Genomic DNA, 8458 nt, shown 5'->3' on the forward strand with positions numbered 1-8458 from the left:
AATAAGGCAAGAAAAAAAAAAGTAGTAAATCAAAGAAAATCCAACAAGATTGTAAGTCAAGGGCAACAATTTTGAGAGGTCATAACTGGATGTTTATAAAAGCTACAATTATGAAACTAAGAATGTAATTGTATTATAAAGTTAAAAACAAATTTATAATTTTTCAAAGAATTTGATGTTTGATTTAAGAAATATGCATTAAAGAGTAACTAGAGATAGGATTATAAAAAAAATATAGTGACTAAAATTATTTTAGATAATTTACTTATTATAGATGATTTAATTCATCAATCTCTTTAAAATTTGTAATATAAAGAGAAGAAGAAATAAATGCTTCTAGAAGATCAACATCCAAGTTGGAGAGGGAAGATAATAGACATGTAAGAGTATTAGGAGTTCTTTCTTCCAATTGATAATTTTAATTTTTTTCAAACTTTATGTATTTTTCGTTTATTTGAAGATTAAAATGTGGAAAAAAAATTCATCAAAATAAATGGTTCAATTAATAGTTGTTGGAATTTTTTAAAAATTATAATTTTTTTTCTAAAAATTGCTTAAATTTTACTTAGAATTTACTTATAATTTACTTTAGATTTTAATTTTTAATATTTTTTTAGGATTTTTTTCTTATTTCTTTAAAAATATTATTTTTCATAATTTTTTAAGACTTTTGGATTTAATTAAAGTTTAAGTAGAATTATTAAAGTTTAATTGAAATTTATTTAAAATTTTAATAGAAATTTTAAGACCTTTTTGGTGCAATTTTCAATGTCTTTTACAATCAAAAGCCTAGTGCGTTCTCAAGTAAGACTTCATATAATACAACATAAGTAGTGAATCCAACTTGAAAGTTTATAGTAGAATATCTTAGATCTACTTATTATTATATAGATTTAATGATAAAACAAAGAAAGAAGATTGATATTTGAGCTTCAAAGAAGGTATTAAATGGAGCTTCAAATAGAGCTTTTAGTTGGATTTTAATTAAAAGATAAGATATATACACAGCTTCAACTATTGCAAGTATGTTTTAAGCTTTCACATTTTCTATGAATCAATAAAAATATAATTATTGTAAGAGGCTTTGATAATCAAAACATTACAAAAAATGCTTAACAAAGTTGAGTTGTTTGAAGTAAGAAATATTTTAAAGTATTTATGATGTTATATATAAAAAATTGATTTAAATTAGTTTTTTTAAAAAGAAGATGATTGAGATATTTGGACTTATTGTAATACTAGAAATAAAAGAACATATTAGATCAATTATATAGAATTTGGAAAATTTATACGAGATATTTTCACAAACATTAAAGGAAAAATATTTCTTGAGAGATCTTAATTGTGTTACCAAAGAATTACTTTCAATATAGATTGAGTGGGCTATCAAGAATTACAAACAATAGAGCTACTAAAGAAGTTTAAAAAAAATTATTTTCAATTATTAAAGGTAGATAAATTAGTATTAGAACCAAAGACAATTGAATGATTTTTTTGAGTCTTTGATAATTACAAGAAATATTAGAGATTCTTGTTGAAGATAAAGAAGAAGATGAAGGATTAACAAAAAAGATCAAGAAATGTTGAAGATGATATAGGATTGCTTGTAAAATAAGAAAAAAATAAGCATAAGATTAGTATTCTAAGAATAATACAAGCATCTAAAACTCAAGTACATAGTATAAAATCAACAATTTCTATTGTCCAACCCCTAGTATTTATATTAAAAAAAAAAGATATAGAAGTTGAAAAAATTATATGTGGAATGTGAGATCTTTAAATAAAACTTGCAAGACTTAAAGAAAAGAATTCTTTAAACAATATAAAGACTACTTTTAAATAAGGATATGTGCAAAGATATATTTGATATGATAATATTTCTTATTTTAAAAAAAAAATCATAAATTCAATGACATAATATTATAGAGAGTTATTTTTTAAAAAGATAAAAAAAATAAAAATAAAAATAAAAATAAAATACATAGAATCTTCTTTAAATTAATTTTAATAAGGAAGATATGAAAGTCTTGATTCAAAATTATTTGATAGTACATAAAATTTCAGCATGAAAGAGTGCAAGTTATGGTATTAGAATGGATAATGATTTTAACAAAAATACAAAAACAAGTAGATTTTGGTCTTCTTTTATTTCTATAATGCAAAAAAAGAAGATGTTAAAGAAAGCATTATTAAGGATTGCTACTAAAATTTGTAATACAATAGATTGAAAAGATCCTATAGAGATTATTTTAATCTATGCATATATTATAAAGAGCCAATATGAAGCTTTGATGGAAGAAAAGAGGAGAAGAAATTTTAATGATATAAAAGAAGGAAATTCTATTAAGATAAAAACTTGAAGAGATAAAGATTGTAAGATAGCTTCTCAAGGATACTTTAACAACGTTGGATGCCTACAAAGGATACTTCAACAACATTGGAATAAAAAACAAAGGAAACAAAAAAGAGAGATAAATCGATAGCTTATAAATTACTTGTTGATATTGAAGCAACAACATATTTATAGAAGTACTTAAAGAACTTGTAATAAATACTAAAATATAATTTATATTTAAAATATATATATATATATATATATATATATATTATAAAGAATGAAATTTATAATATTATTATTGATATTATTAAATAATAGAGGTAATAAATGGATGAAGTTGGATTGAGTCATGCTATTGATGCAAGGATATATAAGGATGAAATTAAAGTTAATAATCATTAAAAGTAATTAATAAGTAAAAAAAAAGGTTATAATCAATGAGTTTGTTTTGAAGATTGTAGTAATAAGAAAATAGAAGCTTTGAGCTATTAAACTTGATAACATTGAGCTAAAATAAATACATAAGTATTGATAATGATTGGAGATATAGAAGAATTAATTGTTGCTTTAGTTGACTATAATTTTGAAATAAATCTTATATCCAAAGAACTTTACAAAAAGTGGAAGTATCCAATTGATATAGAATATGGATGGACAATACAAGTAAGTGATAATATACAAGGTGAGTTATATAGTTCTTGCTCAAAGATTAAAATCCAGATTAGTGATGTTGCAATAGAAAAAAAATTCTTTGATGAAGATACAACATCTTATCCAATGATTTTGGTACCAACATATATTATAACAATACAAATAGTAATAAAAATAGTTGATGATGATTCAATATATGTATAGATATGTAGTCAAAATAGAAAGAAGATAGTAAAATTTCTAATTATGTCTCTCAATCATAAACAAAAATTAAATGGATTGAAAAAAAAATCCATTACCAAATGTAGTTGAAAAATTTAAGGATTTTAAAGAAGTACCACCATAAAGTAGAATTATGGAGGTACAAAAAAAAATATACTCTTGTAAGATGTAAATTCCTTTGATATAAGCTTTATTGATATTTATTAAAAATAGAGATATTATTAATAAAAAATTTGAATATTAAAAAAAAAAAAAAAAAAAAAACCACATGATATTAAGAAAGAATTATGTAAGTTAGAAATATTATAAGATGATAAAAGGATTTTTGGTATTTATAAAGATAATAGATTGGAAGAATCTTTAGAATTAATTATATCTATTAGGTTTGGAAATAATAATAAGATTGTGTGAATTCATTTAAGAGGGGTTTATTCTATATTTGAATCTTTTTTATAGTATAGAAATAAAAATAAAATAATAGACAAGAAGGTAAAACTCATTGTTGAAACTTTATAAGTAGATTCTATAAAAAAAAAAAAAAAAAAAAACATCATTGAAGGAAAATTTAAGAGATCTAAATATTATTAAATATTAATTTACTATAGAGACTTTTGAAGAATTGAGGATTGAATTTGATGATACTTTTTTATTAAAAAAATATTGAATATTTCAAAAAATATTTAAAAAATAAATTAAGTTATTTGCCTTTGTGCCTCAGGAACTAAGATGTATAGATCCTAATATTTTAGCTTCTATAGATATCTTTACAATATTGTATATGCATTGGAAGTTAAAGCAAATTCTTATGCCAAAGGCATACTTAACTAAATTGGTGGAGTTATTAAAAAATATGATGTAAATAAATATTTTAGAATTTTTTTATTCTATATTCTATATTTAAGATGAATAGAAAATATAGTTAAGGAAGAGGTTAGAATTAAGATGGAAATTAAGATTTAGAAGGTAGTAAGGAATTTCAACTCTTTTATTTAATTCATTTTTTAATATGTTGTTATTAAAGAATATTAGAAGGATATTAAAGATTAAAAGTAAGATTAGAAGGACCAAAAAGTAACCTAGAAGGCCAATTTAGAGCCAATGTTCACATGTTTATATGATAATATGACCAGTATTAATACCCTTGGTATTGAAAGCCCAAACGAATACCTTGAGTATTAGATCTAATGTTGTATGAGCAATTTTGAGTCAACTTAATATATAGATCTTATAAATTGAGTGATTTTATATATAGATTTGTGTTGGATCTAAGTAAATAGAACAAATCTAGTCATAGATTTAAGTTTCAAAGATTCAAGTCAATAATACGACAATATTTTATTTTTTTGGAGGTTTGATCAGCATGTGGTTATTACCACACTTCAAAAGAACCTAAAATCTCTCTTTTGTAAGTGGTGGCTCAACTTCACTTGAATGAAAAAAAAAAATTGGTTTAGTGAGAGAACAAACACATGTCTCTCTTAAGTATTTTTAGCCTCACCATTTTAACATTTGAAAGAATCTTGACAAGGATTTTTTTAACATTAATTTTATAAAAAAAAATTGAAAATATAATTTTTGATTAAGACTTACAGATATTATAATTTGGTTATCAATGTAGATTATTGTAGGTTCTCTTTGAAATAATCTTAGATTTTTTAATAATCTTTATAATTATAAAAATTTAATACATATCTTGAAATAAAGCAATATATTCAAATTTGATATTAGAGATAGCAATTAGATTTTTTTCTTACTTGCATATGAAATTATTACTCTAATAAGAAAATAACAGTAGTTTAATGTACAAAACCATATATTTTGATTAACAATCTAACTAATATTGGAATAACCATATAAAAAAATAGTACATAATGATTGTTTATAATTAATACTATAAATCATTGTTTTTTTAATATATTATATATTTTTTTGATTCCTTGCCAATGAATAGCACTAAGATTAGATAAATTTTGTAACAAAATTTTAATATTAAATGTTATATCAACTTGAATATAGATTATTAAAATGAATTAAACTACCAAATAATTTAGAATAAGATATGACAATTATTTTATCTAAGAATATGATGCAATCTATTTTTAATCTAAGAATATGATAAAATTCTTTTCCTAATCTAAAAATATGATATAATCTATTTTATATATAGTTTATTTTATATAAAATAGATTAAATCAATTTAATTGGTATTTTTAATAATTTTATATAATCTTCAAAAAATATAGAGATTATATTAGAAATATTTATATAATATTTTTAAAAAATATATTATATTTATATTTATAATAATTTTAAATCTAAAAATATGATATAATCTATTTTTATGAAAATATTTTTAAAAGAAATAATAGAAGTAGGTTTAATAATTAAATTTATACAATCATTTATATAAATGGCTATTATAATAAAATTTGTTTTGTCATGTTTTATGTAAATATTAAAATTTCTTTAATCGAAATAAAACTATAAAATAAAAATAAAAATAATATATTTTTACATACTAAGCACATAAAGATCACTTTAAATATAATAAATATTTTCTAATTAATAAACAAGTTTTTCATTTGAATTAGAAAGAAAAAAAATCATGTTATTATTGTATTATAATTTGGCTACTATGTACAAATAATTTAAATATATATTTAATCTACATTTTTTTCTCAATGTAGTTTAGATTTTTGTTAATTAAAAAATATGATTGAATTACTACTTTAGAAGGATTTGAGGGTAAATTTTCCCCTCACCCCAAATTACAAGATGGCCTCAATTAAGAGTTGCTTGTAATTGCTGGTGTGAAGTAGAAGTAGCAATAAATAAGAACAAAAGAAGAACAACACAAGACAAGTGAAACAAGTACAATCAAGCAATTGTACACTACAAAACTAGTCACGGTTTGTTCACTGGATTTTCACCCAAAAAAAGATAAAAGTAAAAAGTAAAATAATATTTTTAAATAGATAATTTTTTATCTTTCCAATGACATAAAACTCATGTAATTCCAAGTTACTATGATTAAGTTATGATAGATTAAAAATAGAATGTAAATAATAGAAAAATTAAGTGAATAATTTTTATCTCAAGGATAACTTGCTTAAGAAATCAGGAGCTCGAGCCTCACCAAGGCTCACAAGTAGTGTATATTGATTGTCTCGGAGGCCTTTAGGCCTTAGTCTTATCTTTCTACCTATACCCAAGGTGCTACAACCCATATGGGAATTGTGTACCTCTCTTTCTACAAGGACTATACTAGCTGCTGGTCCTCCTATTTTCTACTACTAAAAATACTTTTTTTTTTCATTTTTGACTTCACCATGGTGTTCAAAAATACCCAATTAGCCTAGGAACCTTATATAGTCTTCAAATCTTGTTTCATTTCTTCATAGTGGCTCTCAAGGTGATAAAACTCAATTTTACGAAGGTCTTGAAATTCTCTCTAAAAATTCATAAAAAGTCCTAAATAAAATTTAAAAAATCCTATGATATTTGTATAATACAAATATCTATAAAAGGCTATGTTTTTTCTATTTTTTAAATTTTTATAATAATAAAATAAATTTAAATCCACTAAAAATCTTATTTTCTACATACATAACTTAAAAGACATGAAGTTCTTCTTCATGCTTCTTTTAACTATTAACTAATCATTGATAGGATTTTTGTAAGTAGTACATGTAGATATGAGGCCAATACAGACATTGGTCTCAATTGCTAATCATTAATACTCAATAATGAGTGAAAATACTAACCAACTAAGATAATTGCCTTTAAGACTTACTAAGACTCTATTTTTGTAATTTTTCTTCTAATAAGACTTTCATACTTATAAATACTTCTAAATTCTAATAAGTATGTAAATAGTCAAAAATACTCTCTAATCTTAGTATTTATCTCATTAAATGATTCAATACTATATTTTTTAACTAATCCACCAATTAAGATTTATTAGTAGAATTCACGAAGGAATTAGTTTAAAAGAGCTACTATTGAGATTTTTTTTATGCTGATAATAGCTTTTATGTATTTAGAATCACCTTTATTAAATATTGGTGACTCTTAAAATATTTTTTATATTTTATTTTTGATGTTTAAAACACATACTATACAAATCTTATTAAAAAAAGGATTGAAAAACAATCTCACTATCAAAAAGTGTAGTCAGGCCATCCATATAGATGAATGAAGATAGATGATAGAAATCTTCATTTTCTTCGGCCAAGAAACATGTTTAATAGACTATAAGGAGATTATCTAAGGCCTTATTAGAAATTATGATTATTCTTTTTGAATAATTTAAATATCAAATTCTAAAGTCAAAGAGATTAAATTTTGGATGTAGTTTTGTATAAAAATTGAGTGATTTAAATTTTTTGTGAAGGAGATATAGGTGCTTAAGGTCAAGGTATTGATTTCATATCTACTATCATTCTTTGGAGCATAACCCATGCATGTAGAAAATAACCTAGGATTAACAACCAGAATTGGAAAATACACTTATTCAACTATATTGTCCATATATGACTCATAAATTCTAAATAAAGGTAAAAAAAATTATTTGGAATTGAAATCAGCATTTTCAATATAGTGACACTTTGTTACTTGCTTATTTAGGAATTGAATTTTGAGCTATATCTTTCAATTAATTTGATGATGTTTTGGACTAAAATTTATTTAAAATATATATTATTATATTAAAAAGCTACTTAAAATTTTTGGTGGGATTTAAATTTTTGGTTTTTAAAATATAAAATGAATAGTAATTGGATATTTATAAATTAGGATTTAAAGTAATTGCCAAAGTTTTCTAGATGCCAAACAATTGGAAGTGATTTTATGGCTGATTATTTTATTGTAACAAAGCTTAAGAATATATGCTATATTATATATAAGTTTAAGTAAAATTGACTAGTCGGATCAAGAAATAAGAGATCCTACTCTTTAAAAAGAAAAAATTCTTTATAGGTAAATAAGTTATTGAACGGATTTTGTTACTATTTGATTATTTTGTAAGAACCAAACTAAGACTTCATGGAGATGTAAAAGATGGATATATAAATTTGTAATAAAATTTTGATATGAAGATGAGTCTTTAAAAGGAGATTATTGATTTTTTATAAAATTATTAGTAATCTAACCTAATGAGAATTTGGTTAGTTATAGCTCAGTTTAGCATAGCAACTGCTGTTAAAGAGTTCATAAATATCATATAAAGGCTTATGTACAAATCTACCC

This window comes from Physcomitrium patens, chromosome 4, assembly GCF_059467195.1.
Source record: "Physcomitrium patens ecotype Gransden chromosome 4, ASM5946719v1, whole genome shotgun sequence".
Taxonomy (NCBI): Eukaryota; Viridiplantae; Streptophyta; class Bryopsida; order Funariales; family Funariaceae; genus Physcomitrium; species Physcomitrium patens.